The 16,107-nt window shown below is 43.4% G+C and overlaps 2 protein-coding genes across 2 annotated transcripts in view; one reads left to right on the top strand and one right to left on the bottom strand.

Annotated features, from left to right (window-relative positions):
• Window positions 1–2,756, bottom strand: part of LOC126210095 (uncharacterized) — a 69,897-nt gene extending 67,141 nt beyond the window's left edge. Inside the window, exon 1 of the mRNA XM_049939229.1 lies at window positions 2,651–2,756. The gene's annotated coding sequence lies outside the window, so the exon portion shown is untranslated. The remainder of the gene's footprint in view (window positions 1–2,650) is intronic.
• The window catches only part of LOC126210094 (G patch domain-containing protein 2), a 192,288-nt gene that overhangs the window by 13,079 nt on the left and 163,102 nt on the right, over window positions 1–16,107 (top strand). The gene's annotated exons all lie outside the window — the stretch shown is intronic.

The raw sequence follows: 16,107 nt of genomic DNA, 5'->3' as shown, positions 1-16,107 counted from the left end.
CATGTACCTGCTCAAACTCTGTTCAAGGAGTGACCACCTGCCCACTCACAAGGTGAATGGACAAGGCCAAGTGGCCAGTCTCCATATTGGTCCTCAGCTTCGAGCAACACGAACGCATTACTACCTGCCACTCACTCTGCTGTGAGGACGGATCCACTGTATCGGGTATACTACGAGGTGCCTCAGAAGCAGAGCATGTGGGCAAAACAAGTGACACCTGATGTGTCCCCCGTGACGAGCCAGATTCTCCACCACCACTGCATCCTGAGACAGTAGGCTGAAGGTGACTGACCACAGCCAAAATTGCATTCAGCTGTTAGCAAACCACGTGGCTGCATCCGTATACAGCGTCCACACATTATAGCAAGACTAACTGAAGAAGTAAACTATAAAAGCAGATAGAACCCTAGATATGCGGCATGCTAACCTTCTGACGCTGGTGTTTTAATGAGCTGTATAGCTGGCTGTTCACTGAGCAACTATTGTGCTACAGACAGAATAAATTTACACTTACAAAACATGAGATTACATGTGTTCAACAGAAAAACATGCACAAAATTTAATTATTTGAAATTGCACTGCAATAAACCTTACCTGTGCCAAGATAATTGCAGAAATTATCTCAATTGCTAGGAGAACTGAATGGGACTGTATGAAAAATTTAGAGAAAAACTGAAAGAAATAGAACTTGGCTGCTGACAAATGGACTGTGATTTCCAAAATAAACAATACTGGGGAAGAACGGGAAGAGAAAAGATTTTAATGTCCTGGTCACAAGGATGTTGTGACTGATGGATCACAAATTCAGATGCAAGTGGAAGAAATCGGACATCTTCTTTCCAAAGGAATTGTTCTGGCATTCGCCTTAAGTGACTTAGGAAAATTACAAAAATACAAATCTAGATGGCTGGACAGACCTCCCGAATTAGGGTTATGCATGCCAATGACTGTACTACATCGCTCAGTAATAGTATTAGAACCATTTATTGGAAGGTGATTTTGTAGGAAATCTGAAGTCTTTATAACATCTTCCAGTCGCAAGAAAGAATTAAGTTTTAGTTATTTTTTATGGTCTGTGAAGTGGGTGAGATGATCAGTGTCGTAACAGTAGGACCTTTTCTTTCTTCTCGACCAGGGGAGAAAATAGCAATAGAAGCATCAAATAAACTGTACCATCATCCATTTGCAAATTATTATGGCATGTAGGAACAACCTTTAGTTCTGGTAAGAAATTGATGTGCGAATACAGTTGTTTTTCTTTCAGCCATTACCTGGAGATGTCAGTGACCATGTGTGTGTCAGTTGTGTTTTCCACTTCTGGTGGAGGTTGTATGTAGTTTGAAAGCTGAACATTTCTAGCATTCTTTTCGCTGTGCCTGCCCATGACTGCCTTCCTGTGTTGTGAGTAGCACTCGATCCTTTCCATATTGTGTTTCTCCAGCCCTGTACGTTCCAGTGTTTGATTTAATCTACCAACACTACCACAGCTAAAACCTGCATGGATGATGTGTGATGCAGACCAGGGATTCCCAGACGTTTCCTTCAATGAAACTCTTTGAGATCCTGGTAGTTTAACTGAACACATTATTTTGAAGGTTAATGGAATGTAAAAAACGAGAAAAATTTGTTTCACTCAGTTATAGCTTCAGTTTTAGATCACAACTGATAACACAATAAAATTATATAAAAAATAGTATTGTCATATTGAAGAAAAACATTTTATTAATAGTTTTTTGCGGAGCATTTATTCTCTTCCTGCGGAACCTGGTGTTTTTCGAAGCACAGTTTGGGAAACCTCGTGTGGATCTACATCTGAATTAGGTTAGAAGGTGACAGTTTATGATTTTACGAAGCCAACAAATAAAGGTGAATCAAAATGAATATTCCACTGTAATATACGTCCAGTATCACAAAATTGTGAACCCTGCTGTTGTGACTGGTTTATGCAGTGATGGATTTGACGCTACGCGCTGAAAAGCGCTAAAATAACGTTTTAAGAAGTCTAAATTTCAATCCCTGCCCCGGGAAGTTTACAGTACCGGCACCTGTATTTTTACAAATCAAGCACTGGGTTCATGAGCAGTCCGTTGTAGACAACAATTGATTGATATTTGACTGGTTTTTGTTTATAAATAGCCGAAACAGATAAATTCAGCAAGCATGTAATATTTAATTGACGTAACTCCGACAGTTAGTTTGGTTGCAAATTACGTACTACATACATCGCAGATTAACTATAAAAAATACAATTGGGTGGGGGGGGGGGGCAGTCCACACCTGTCTGTCAGAAATAAAAGAGAGTAACCGTATGGTTGGAGCGTGGTCTGTTGAAGCGAACTGACAAGTTATCCGAATTCTGCGTGTGTCCACAGGAAGTGACAGATAAACGTGTACAGAAGCGCCTGCATATTATTATTCTTATTGTATTTTACACCCTTGTGCTAGTTCGCCTGTCATTTACTGCACCTTAAATCACTGGGTTTTTACCTGTTCTGTCACTACATATATGCAATGATATTGTGAATTTTTCGACCTTTGACTTTTGTACATAGCACTGTCAGACACACACACACACACACACACACACACACACACACACGGCAGCTGCAACGAAGTCTTGTCTACGACGAAATTTTGTAAGATGTCGTACCTTTACATTAGTCAGTGAAGAACGGTGGTTGTAGTCACCTTGCTTCGATTAAATTCACATACATGTCACCGTCTCGTCAGCGAAATTCGGAAGCTCTGATAGCAGAATGGTGCGTGCTCCCCGTGTTTGGATGCCGGTTACTGGCCCCTTCTACCCCCACCCCTCGCTTCTTTGTCCACTCAGCCCTTGCATCCAGCGGCGAGCTGCGATGTTCGCAGACGGAGTGTCGTAGTCAGTTTTTAACGGTCGTGAGGGAACCAGGTGTTGCCCAACGTGTCGCGAAGGGTCTAAGCCCAGGAACTGAACACACTAAAAACAACTACTTCACGATACACGCACTTCACTGACTTGTTTCCGCATCCGTGATCTAGTTTTTTTTTAATTATGAATTTTCGAAAAATTAGTGCATAGTCAGAGTAAATTATAAATTGTTTAAATGGTGGCGTATTCAGTTTCTGGCTATCAGTGGTTTGCTACTGAAGTTCAGCTTTCATGCTACTCATCTCAAACGACATCCAAGGTCTGCAAACCAGTGTGAAGTGAGCACAGCGAGGGTGCGGCTAACTGCACCAGCTATTAGGGCTCCTTCCCTTCCCTTCCCATTCACTTATGGAGCGCGGAAAGAATGTTTAAATGCCTCCGTGCGCGCTGCTCTCGTGATCCCTACGTGAGCGATAATAGGAGCTTGTAGTATATTCCTAGAGCCAACAATTAGTCACTTCTTGACCCCTTATAAGTAGCCTTTCTCAGGATAATTGGCGTGTATTTTGAAGCGTGCCAATTCAGTTTCCTCATCGTCTCTGCCACATTCTCCCATGGATCAAATAAATTCGTGACAATTATTGCTGTCGTCCTCTGTATACGGATCCCACATACTTTAGCAATATTCTACGACGGGCCGTACGAGTGATTTGTAAGCAATCTCCTTTGTAGACTGGTTGAATTTCTCCAATGATCTACCAATAAACCGTAATCTGCCACCCGCACCATCCACGACTGAGTCTATGTGATCGTTTCAGTCCCCACGCAGTCAGTATCACGCACAGCTGTTTGTGCAAGTTGACCGACTCCAACTGTGACTCACTGGTATTACAGCAGAACCTCGATTAACCGTCAGTTTAGGGGACAGTGGATTGTCGGAACGCTGTAAAGGTCGTATAATCAGAGAAGAAGGAACCATGTCATTTATAGGGCTCAAAATGATGCGAATCAAAATTAAGAAACAAAATTATGTTTCTAACAAAGAGAGAGCAAAACGGAAAATTGTAGACATTGAAAATCTGTTTAAGAAAATGTGCAAAATGTTTTTGTTTAGATTTCTTAAACCTGATTTCGTGGCTGGATCACTCCAATTCTTTGGTAACAATGTCCAAAGTTACAGCGATTGGGTCCTATTCCAAACTTTTGCTGCAGAGTGGCTGCTTTTTTCGTCTTATACGCGTTTTTCATCATCTGACTTCTCTTGCTCAACATTTTACTATTGTAAAACAAGATCGATGACCAGATCCATAACAGCAGCGAGGTCACCTTGCGCTAACCATTCCTGTACATCAGCAGGCTTTACATCATTTTGAAGAGTTTACTAATCAGTTATTAAATGTCAATGCCTGGTTCATTAGTTTCTGGAAGTTCTTGCTCTTGGTTAATACTCGGGCGAACCTACTGCGACGATGTTTTGTAGAATAGTTTTCTTGAATTTTTGAGCGGCTCTGTAAATTGCGCCTTTTGTGTTGAGGCGTTTCATTGTTTTCTCTAGCAAAGCGCTGACATATTTCCTTCTATAATGTCGTTTTAACCAATTAATAACACCCTTGTTCATTGGTTGGGGGAAAGGGGTCGGGGCGAAAAACATAGTTTTTATGTCACCTTGTAGAAGTTCAGAATTTAGGGGTGCCTTGGGGCTTATCAGCAATACAGTCTCACGGTATGGTTGGTTTCTTGAGTAAAATCGATCGATAGTGTTGGGACGCTGTTAGGCGCGGAGCACACACGGATGGTCGAATAATCCGAGCAGTCGGTTAATCGAAGATCGGATAATCGAGCTTCTGATGCATAATCGTAGGATACCACTTTTTTTCGTTTTGTGAAGTGCGCAGTTTTACTCTTCTCAATTTTTGAAGCAAGTTGCCCTATTTACATCACTTTGAAATCTTACCAAGGTCCGACTGAATATTTGTGCAGCTTTTCTCAGACAGTTCTTCGCCTTGTATCACCGTATCGTGCAAAAAAGGTCATATATTGCTACTAACACTGCCTGGAAAGTTATTAACATAGAACATGAACAGCAAGGGTCCGATCACGTTTCTCTGGGTCACACGTGAAGAAACTCCTACATTTCTCGATGTCTCTGCATCAAAGATATCATGCTGCGTCCTCCCCACCAATAAATCCTCAGTGCAGTCACAGAGCCGGCCGCGGTGGTCTAGCGGTTCTAGGCGCTCAGTCCGGAGCCGCGCGACTGCTACGGTCGCAGGTTCGAGTCCTGCCTCGGGCATGGATGTGTGTGATGTCCTTAGGTTAGTTAGGTTTAAGTAGTTCTAAGTTCTAGGGGACTGATGACCATAGATGTTAAGTCCCATAGTGCTCAGAGCCATTGCAGTCACAGATTTCACTTGATGCCCTATATGACCGTACTTTCTATAAGAAGGGCAGGTGTGATACTGAGTAAGATGCTTTTTTGGAACCAAGGAATACTGCGTCTCGTTGAGTACTTTGATCCATGGCACTCATGATGTCATGTATGAAAAGTGCGATCAAATTCAAATACTCGTTGCCTGTACCGTAACATGGCAACAATTGCGTGCGGTTGATATTTGCGTATACACCGAAATTGCTGTATCAAAGATAGAACTGTTGACAGCCTCAAGTGGATCCTTGACGTCCTTTCAACAGTTTTTAAATACTTTTTAGTCGCTACCAAATACTGAATTCGTGAGATATTTAAGAAACATATTATTCCTCGCCAGTACCAGTAGCGAACTTTTTGCTCAGCTTGAGATGGCTCCATTGGCCTAGTTGTTGTTGTTGTTGGTGGTGGTGGTGGTGGTGGTGGTGGTGGTGGTGGTGGTCTTCAGTCCAGAGACTGGTTTGATCTCTCCATGCTGCTCTATCCTGTGCAAGCTTCTTCATATCCAAGTAACTATTGCAACCTACATCCTTCTGAAACTGCTTAGTGTATTCATCTCTTGGTTTCCATCTATGATTTTTACCCTCTACACTGTCCTCTAATACTAAATTCATGATCCCTTGATGTCCCAGAATATGTCCTACCCAGCCGATCCTTCTTCTAGTCAAGTTGTGCCACAAATTCCTTTTTCTCCCCAATTCTAGTAAGTACCTCGTCATTAGTTACGTGATGTACCCATCAAATCTTCAGCATTCTTCTGTAACACCACATTTCGAATGCTTCTATTCTCTTCTTGTCTGCACTATTATTGTCCATGTTTCACTTCCATACATGGCTACACTCCAAATACTGTCAGAAAAGACTTCCTGACACTTAAATCTATACCCGATGTTAACAAATTTCTCTTCTTGAGAAACGCTTTCCTTGCCGTTGCCAGTCTACTTTTTTTATCCTCTATACTTTAACCATCATCAGTTATTTTCCTCCCCAAACAGGAAAACTCATTTACTACTCTTAACTGTCTCATTTCCTAATCTGATTCAGTCAGCATCACCTGATTTAATTCGACCACATTCCATTATCGTAGTTTTATTAGAGGCCTATTTTCAGGTGAACTATTAATGGTATAAAACGTTTGCAGATGCTGAAGTTGCGTGTGATGAACTATGACCGCAAAAAAGGCTGCCCAAAAATAGTCACATCTGTACAAAAAAGGGAAATTGTTGTATTCTATGCCTTCAGTGTCAGTGAGTCGCAAATGGAATCGTCAGCTCCTAGAAATTCCTGAGTGGAGTGCAATAAATAACTGAGATATGAAATGAAATGATCGCGTAGCCCCAATCGTAGGTTATCCATATGGCAGACTTTGATTCATCGGCAGGTTACTATCAAAATGGAGTCGGTCTAGAAAGGGGAGTGGTTTCAAATCACTTCGTCGTTTTATCTTAGAATATTGCTCAAGTGTGTGGGACCTGCAGCAGATAGAACAGTGGGGAACATCGGACGTATACAGTGAAGGGCAGCACGAATGGTCACAGGTTTGTCTGACCTATTGGAGAGTGCCACAGAGATGGCGAAGAAACTGGACTGGCAGATTCTTGAACATAGATTTAAACTGTCTTGAGAAAATCTACTAATAAAGTTTCAAGAAATGACTTTGACGGTTCCAGGCATGTACTTCAACCTCCATCGCTCACATAGGGATCGTGAGGCAAGGATTAAAGGATTATTTTAGTCACAGCACGCGCAGAGGCATTTAACCAGTCTTCCCGCGCTCCATGCACTACTGATAAAATAGCTTTATTTTTAATTTTTTTTAAATGCGTAATTCGTAGTGGAGCGGTGCAGAGATGGGGGAGGAGACTTACCGCAAGTGAACTTGGCGCACTTCAACAACTTTTCGATTTTGGTGGTAAAAAAAAAAAAAAAAAAAAAAAACTCGTGTACACTCGGTAAGTCAGCGTAGGTCGCGTGGTGAAGGATATATATATATGGGGTTGGTGCATAAGTTCGTGGCTTTTTTTCCATGAGTTTAATAAACACAACAGATACACATAATAGACACTTTATTCATCAATAATGTATTCTCCTTCACTATTTACAAGTCTGCCAACGTCGGGGTACTTTCGATCCCGCGACTGTAGAAATCTCGGTTTTCAGGCGAAGAACTAGTCGATACCTGTTCGGAGTGCATTTTCATCCGGAGGGAAGTTCCTTGAAGGTTGTTCCATAAAGAGCGGAAAAGGTGAAAATCTCAGGGCGGAAGATAAGGTGAATAAGGGGCTACGTGGGGTTTCCTACAAAGGTGCAGCAGGTAGCGGAGCTGTCCAGAGCAACCGGTTCCCTAACGAGGTGTTTGCGAACTGAGCCTCCCCCACTGCTTGTCCACCCCAGTCGCTCACCCTCAGTGCAGGTGTTGTCACCGTTTCTCAGACAGTGTCGTCGTCGATCAGCATCAATAATTTCGCAAAGTCAACTTGCTGAGTTTCGTCGTATATGTCATATGAAACTAATTATTTGTATCTGACGGATCTCATTCACAAAAGTACGCTTTGAACGGTGTTTCTAAAGTTCTAATACACAATCTGCTGTTTATTGAATTTTTATCTCAACAAAACTGAAATTTTACTTGGTAAATTTATTAGATAACATGGTCACTCATCCTGTGAAGCTCTCAGAATTTTTGGTGAGGAAGGCGGAGTGAGGACTCAGACAGCTGGTTGCCCACTTTTCTGTCAGAGACTTTTAAACACGATCACATTTGCCTTTATTGTGCTCCAACAGGAGCATTTTTCAGCTGATTATTGTGTAGTTCATTTTATAAAGATGAAATTCCAAATAGATGAACTTTGATGGAGTCATCTATATTAAGCAACGAATTTTATCATCTGTAGCGACATCAAGAACACTCTAGTTATCGACACTTTATACGCCGCATCTAACCATAGGGAAATATTCTGTAATTTCTTTCAGATGAACACGCCTATTGTCGCGTAAATCTTTATCTAATTACTAACTGTAAGGCCGTGCGGTTCTAGGCGCTACAGTCTGGAACCGAGACCGCTACGGTAGCAGGTTCGAATCCTGCCTCGGGCATGGATGTGTGTGATGTCTTTAGGTTAGTTAGGTTTAAGTAGTTCTAAGTTCTAGGGGACTGATGACCTCAGATGTTGAGTCCCATAGTGCTCAGAGCCATTTGAACCATTTTTTTGAATACATTCGAACAACAGAAATCATGTAATGATTTCTGTTGTATAAGGGGCAACACAGCTATTAAATAATAGTAACAAGATTACGAGAGCAGTCACTTTCAGTGTTACGTAAAAACGTTATACCTTGTAAGTTATCACGACACAAAATGAAGATGATAAGCAATGTGGGAGTTCCTTCCGTTTGCGTTTGAAACTCTCGGTCGAAATCCTGTGTGGTGAGGAGGGTGGGAGCAGGCAGCAAGGGGAGCCTCGATTTGTTTTGCCGGCCCGGGCCTCTGACGGGTTTAGTGTGCCACTGCACGTAGGAAACCCCACGGTAGCAAACCCCACGACACCGAATAAGGTGGGTGCGGAATGACTTTGCAACCCAATTCCTACTTGTTAGTGTTTTTGTCTGTCTAGCGGGGTATGGACGGGCATCATCGTGGAGTAACATCACATCACGCAGTCTTTCTGGTCGTTGTTCTAAGATTTGCAATACGTCTCAGCTGTTGACAGTAAATGTCAGCAGCGATCGTTACAGCTCCGAGAAGCAATCCATAGTGCAGCACACCGTCGATGTTCCACCAGATGCAGAACATCATCCTTTGTGGTGTGCCAGCAAGTCTTTGTATTGGGAGTTGCTGCTTTGTTTGTTCTCAACCGTTTGTTTCTGTTCCTTATGTTAGCATAAAGACATCATTTCTCGTCACCAGTAACGACACAAGACAGGAATATTCGGTGTTGTTCACGAGCCTATTGATGATGAGTTGCACGTATGGCCATCCGCTGATTTTTGTGATTTCGGCTTACAGCATTCGATACTCAAACACCCGATTCTCCAACCTTCCACATTGGATGCTAATGTCGCACGATGGTAGAATGATCACAGTTCGTCACGTTTGCCAGTTCTCGAGTACACTGACGTGGATTAATGCGTTTAAACGATCTTCATCTCCCCGATCGTGGAGAGTCTCTAATGTTAAAACGATCCTCCGTATAATGAGAAAAACATTATCTTGCCCGCACATGGCACAAATGTTTCTGGTTATCTCCGCAGCTGTCACCGCACTATTGACCTCAAACAGAAGACAATGTCGGAAACTTTCCAATTTCTCCACTTAGCGCTCCGTTTTGTAGCGTCCACAGCTCCACTCACTATCTCCAACTGACAAAATGTAAAGCCACATAGCAACAGCGAACTTCGAATAAAAAATGACAATCGATAAATAGATCCATAGTAACGGGAATACCAACGGGTAACTCTCCAGTTCACATTATTTCCGGCAAACGTCGCGTAATTTTGTCACGCGCCGTATCGACGACTGCGGGAACTGCTATCGACTTTTCTTAGAATTCGATACGGGCCTCACAAACCTTCATGCACGCATATCGGAGATTTATAAAAACGCGTTCCAGGCAGATAGCTGGCGTTGAGTTTCTTTTGTCGGAAAGCAGAGCATCACAGGTATTCACCGATGCTTGCACAATGAGTGCCCGTATCGACGACTGCGGGAACTGCTATCGACTTTCCTTAGAATTCGATACGGGCCTCACAAACCTTCATGCACGCATATCGGAGATTTATAAAAACGCGTTCCAGGCAGATAGCTGGCGTTGAGTTTCTTTTGTCGGAAACCAGAGCATCACAGGTATTCACCGATGCTTGCACAATGAGTGCGGAGGCCTGGCAGTGAACAAAAGCTCGATGAGTCGTCGGGCGAGGCGTGTCAGCATCACAACGACGTCGGCCAACCTGTCGGATCTCACGCGTGCTGACCGAACGCACACAGCCGTGAGTCAGGAAAATGCAAACGAACTTCTCCATGACCGCACAAGACCCCCCCCCCCCTCAAGTCTGCCCACCATACAGCCTGGATCTCGCGCCTTCCGACTTCCATCTGTTTGCCCCAATGGGGCATGCACTCAGCGGGAACCAATACGTGGATGGTAGGGAGGGTATTCATGCAGTAAGACTTTGGCTCCTATGTTGGCCACTGGGGAGGTACCTTGCGGGCATACAGGCCCTGCCGGTAAGGTGGCGTAAGGCCGTCGAATTGAACGGAGACTGCATTATAAACCAGGGGTTTGTAGCCAAAAGAATAGTGGAATAATATGGTGTATCGGAATAAAACCAACATATTTTTAGAAAAAGTATTACATTACTTATTGAACGGCCCTGGTATAAACTATAAAACCAACGTTTCGACCGAATTACACCGGCTTTCCTCGGGACAAGACTGATTTTGCAGCAGGAAACGTGCTCGTGTTTATTGCAGGCAATATGGATTGTCAGTATCGCACGTTGTAGACGGTTTGATCGTCAGTGCAATGGCATTCTTTTAAGCGCCAGTATTCGTAATCACGTTAATATACTAAGGAATCCAATGCTTCTTACGGTACAGGTCTGTTGAAAATCACACTGGGTGTGGCTGGATTCAGAACTTCCAAGCACATATAAATCAACACTTGGTTCTTAACGCCCTGAAATCATTAGATGTAAAAGCAGCTTCTACATCTACATACATACTCTGCGAACCACTGTACGGTGCGTGGCGGAGAGTACGCTGTACCACTGCTAGCAGTGTCCTTTCCTCTTCCACTCGCAGACAGAATGAGGGAAAAACGACTGCCCGTACGCCTCAGTGTGAGCCCTGATTCCTCCACTCTTATCTTCGTGATCCTTGGGCGCAATGTATTGTGGCGGCAACAGAATCGTTCGGCAGTCAGCTTCAAATGCCGGTTCTCTAAATTTTCTCAACAGTGTTTCCCGGAAAGAACGCCGCTTTCCCTCCAGGATTCACGTTTGAGTTCCCCACGCATCTCCGTAATAATTCTGTGTTGTTCGAGCCCACCAGTAAATGATCGAGGAGCCCGCCTGTGGATTGCTTCAACGTCTTCCTTTAATCTGACTTGGTTTCGATCCCAAACACTCGAGCGGTACTCAAGAATAGGTTATAGTGTCCAATATGTGTCTTCTTTAAAGATGAACCACACTCGCCCAAAATTGTCCCAATAAACTGAAGTCGACCATTCGCTTTCCCTACTACAATCCTCCTTGCTCGTTCCATTTCATATCGCTTTGCAACGTTACGCCCAGATATTTAAACGACGTGACTGTGTCAACCAGTACACTACTGATCCTGTATCCAAACACTAGACTTCTGTGTTTCCTACTCATCCGCATTAACATACATTTTTCTACATTTTGTGTTAGCTGCTATTCATCACACCAGTTAAAAATGTTGCTTAATTCACCTCGTACCCTCGTACAGTTAGTCAAGTTGGACACCTTCCAGTGAAACACAGCGTCATCAGCAAACAACAGCAGATTGCAGTCCATCCTGTCCGCCACATCGTATGTATATAGAGAGAGAATAACTCGAGCGGTAATAGTGTCCAGTACGTGTCTTCCCTGGGGCATTATTGACGGTGCCCTTGTGTCTAATGAACACTCGCCGTCAAGAACAACATATTCCGTATGCTCGTACCTTCGTCAACAGGCTGGAGTTCTGTAGTAAACCTATCTAAGGATATTGGTCTTGGGGCGTCACCAGAACATAAGGTGCAGGTAGGACAGTCATTTTTTAAACTGCGACCCCAAACAAAGACTTCATAAACCTCCGGACATTTGTGTCAAATTGGATTGCTTTCCCGTACACACAGAGTCTGTCGACAGTAATTTGTGCGGCGCAAATAAAACGATGACGACTTAAGAAATTTTAATGATTGTAAATGACACAAAATTACGTAAGTCCGTGTATAGCAGTATCGGGAAGTTAGTTTGCGGCACCTAAATGTAGAGTGAGACGCGCGCTTGCACAACTGGATTGCCTCTACACAATTGCCCGGCGGTGGCTTCTCTTATTCTTCTCAATTACAAGGACAGTTTTGCAATACGGTTTTATTTATTTATTTTTTCGCCACAATGAATACACACAATGAATACACCTCTCCGTCCTCCGAAACCAATCGCTAAACCAGTTCTCCCAAGTTCCTGTAGGGAGTAAGGTACACCCATTGTCCCAAGCCCTCAGGAGGCCCTCATCATTTGAAAACTGCACTCCTTTCAGCTTCATTTTCACATGCGGGAACAGTGCAAAGTCACAAGGAGCAAGGTCTGGACTTTAAGGAGGGTGCTAAAGAAGTTTCAGCCCTGTACCGCGCAAATATTCGGAGCGTTGTCGTGATGGAGTACGGATATCACACACATCCATGCCCAAGTCAGGATTCGAACCTGCGACCGTAGCAGTCGCGCGGTTCCGCACTGAAGCCCCTAAAACCGCTCGGCCACCGCGGCCGGCTACATTAGTAAAGGGCATTTAGAATGATATAGATTAGCGTAGCACGTGTGACGCCATATTTAGTGTTATCAGAAGCGTAATGGATAAAGGAGGAGGAGTAGATGGAAATAAGTGACAGTAGCTGTTCGGAAAGAGATGATGATGATGATGTCCCATACTCCGAGGAGCGTAGGGGACGATGCGGGAGACAGAATCTGCCGACAGGGGTAGGGACAAGCTGTGATGGGGGGTACTGACGATAGTGAGCTACACAGAATGCGGGAGAGGTGGCTTTTGTTACGGAAGGTGGACCATTAACTGCCTTTTGAAACTTGGAAGCTATTTAATTTCTCTGCTATTTTGAAGAAGATTGTTCCAAAATCGGGTTCCCGATGCAGGAAATGATTTACAGGACATGGTAGTGTTATTTTAACGTGCAGAGATGATTTTACTGTGTTGAGAACATTTTTTCGTACTGTGGTGTTGAAATAGGAGGGGATGTGTTGAAGACAAGCAAGAGGGAGTGCAGTGATTGAGATGTCGATAGAATTATTCGTAGGCTGGTGTGGAATGGCCGAAAACACGTACGTCACAGATGTGTCGTACACAGTTATTCATCGCCAGTTCCAGTCTGCGTGAGTCCCCATACAGGAATGGAGAACGGTGTGGGGAGTGTTAGTGTCTCTCCGAGCGTCTTTTTAAGCTCGAAAGGAATTTTTTTTATATTCTCGTTATGAGTGGAGTGACCCGGACACCTTACAAACTGTGATTATGCGTTCTTCCAGCCTAAATGATGGTCCAGAATTGTCCCCAAGCTCTTTGCAAGGGAAGGAAGGGTTATTTCTGTATCGTTTGGGGTTAATGATGGAAGAGATACTCTGACCGAGGGCATAGTAACACTTTCATGTGCGACTAAGATTGCTTTCGTCTTATATGGTATAAGTTTCAGACCTAAGTTCTGCGCCCACACTGATAGTACAACTAAATTGGCGTTTACGTGCTGGATGGCTGTGCATAGGTGTGTTGGACTTGCACTTAGATATAACTGAATATCGTCAGCGTATAGGTGATATTCGCAGTGGGAGAGAATAGTTGACATATGATAAATATGTAATGAAGAGCAATGGGCCCAATACTGATCCCCAATTTGTGACCTTTTTGTTTTTTACGCACTGTTAGCAAGATGTAAGATACGAGTAAACTCGCTATACAGCACTTAAAAAAGGCTTGAGAGTTTAGCAGGTGGAACGTCAAAGTTAAGAGTGAAGAAAGCTTTGATGTAACAGAAAAAGCACATTATAACCGCCTGTTGTTTGTCCATAGTTTGTTTCAGTTCGTGAGTCGCTTCCATAAGGGCTGTCGCCATGCTGCGATTTTGCCGGAAACCGGATTGCTATACATCTAAAAGATTATTTGATGTTAAATATTCAGTTAGCTGTTTGTTAACTATGTATTTGGCAGATTCTTTCTTGCATTGTTGTTTTACGAGTCCCTGCTTCCAGGCTGTTGGAAATATGGTGGCGGTCAGAGAATGGTTGAAAATGTCCGTAGTTTTTAGCAGTAGAGGATCGCCGAGTAAATTGACCATTTACACTGTTGCATTGTCGGACCCTGCAGCTGCCGAATGAATTCTTGCAGTTGATTTCCGCACTGTATTACGGCTTACCGGCTCCAGAAGAAGGAGGAAAAAAAAAAAATACTTCGAATGTACAAATCACCCATTCTTCTAGCGGACAGATGGTTTGCGCCCTTGTGCGTTGGTCGAGTAAAGATATCGATGTAACGAAATACGCATTTAGGTCCTCAGTAGAAACTCTCTAGGTCGTGTTTTGAGTTTGCCTATTCCTAGGCCTTAGTTATTCGTAGATATTTCAGTGGATATTCACATGCTCTCGGGTTTTAACCGCAAAATTGTTATTAATGCGTGTATTTGAAATCTTCGAAAAATACAGGCAGAACATTTACTACACAAGTAGTCGGCACGAATGTTTTCGGAAGCCTGGTGCTACGCTCATGTGCTCAGACGTCACAGTTACATTAATTTATGTGGAATTGTACGCAGTGCCAGATTTCTTATGAGAGTGCTGACTAGGGCGGTTCAAGCGAGGTCCCAGATGAACTCTTTCGAAGGGGTTAGCGCGTACGTACCGGGAGCCTATCGTAGGACGGATAAATCACTAACCCCATACCGTTATTCAGCACTACTGTGATGAGTAATCAGTGAAAGGCGGTTTGCCGTTAGGATTCCGTATCTCCTCTGCAATTCGGCGCCAACTAACTACCAAGCTGGCTACGTCGTGCTGATCCACATTGACGGCTCTTCGAGTCCCCAAGTTCGTGAAGAATTTGTCAGTCCGGAAGAGGGTGGTGTTTGGCGTTAATAATTTTAAGGTTGCTCATACGTCCGTCTTCCATAGATATGTCAACGATACGTAGATATTTTGCACAAATAATGTGATTTATACATTGATACTATAATGTCGATACATTTCTCAGATGCATCGGCATTTCATAATTCAGGCTTCTGTTACTTTTTTTGGCCTTATATATAGGTAAATACGGTTTTTCATATACTCTTTTAAGTGAAGTTAACAAAATGACAATTCATTAAGAATTTTTAGCACCACATTGATATAAGACAGTATACAAGAATACAAACATCATCGTTCAGATTTATTCAGCAGAAGGAATTAAGTTTCGCAGTAGCGCGAAGATGTAGTGCTCGTAGCTCCTGAGGTGTGCATTTTAGAGCCCCGTTTACCTGTAACTGTAGATCATATATGTAACGACTTCCTGGGGCAACAGAATTTTGATGTTTACTATTTCGTATAATTATTGACCGAATTTAAACTCCTGTAATAATCTACTACGAAGTAAGAAATAGTGCGTATGTCTTTACGGTCACAGTGCGCAAATTATCCCGACTGTATTCATACAGTATTTGAGAATGAGGCCACTAAGCGACCAATTATCTGCAGCTCACACTTTTTCCACTGCAGACAACGTTGTTCGGCAGTGGGGTGGCCGGGGCGGCTTTGAAAGGGAATGGGATTCACGGAACACATTCGCTACCGGGAGACGAGCAGCAAGCGTGGTCGGTGCTTACCAGTTCTGCGGTCTGCAGTCGCAGGTTCTCGGGATGTTGCGGTGAAGTGGCAACAGCGTCGGGAAATTCCCAATTTTGCCTCAGGACTGAGTAGCTCGGCTGTCAGCCATGTGTTTACCTCCGCAACAATTTAATTTTCGCGTTTTCCGTTGGTTGTAGAACATGTTCGATATACTGTCTGAATGCCGTATTTTACAGAATATAAGACGCTACGGACTACAAGATGCATTGCAAATCCACACAAAAATATC

The sequence above is a fragment of the Schistocerca nitens genome, chromosome 10 (genome assembly GCF_023898315.1).
Source record: "Schistocerca nitens isolate TAMUIC-IGC-003100 chromosome 10, iqSchNite1.1, whole genome shotgun sequence".
Classification (NCBI taxonomy): domain Eukaryota; kingdom Metazoa; phylum Arthropoda; class Insecta; order Orthoptera; family Acrididae; genus Schistocerca; species Schistocerca nitens.
Note: the sequence above shows the minus strand (reverse complement) of the source record. Positions and strands in the feature narration are given on the sequence as shown.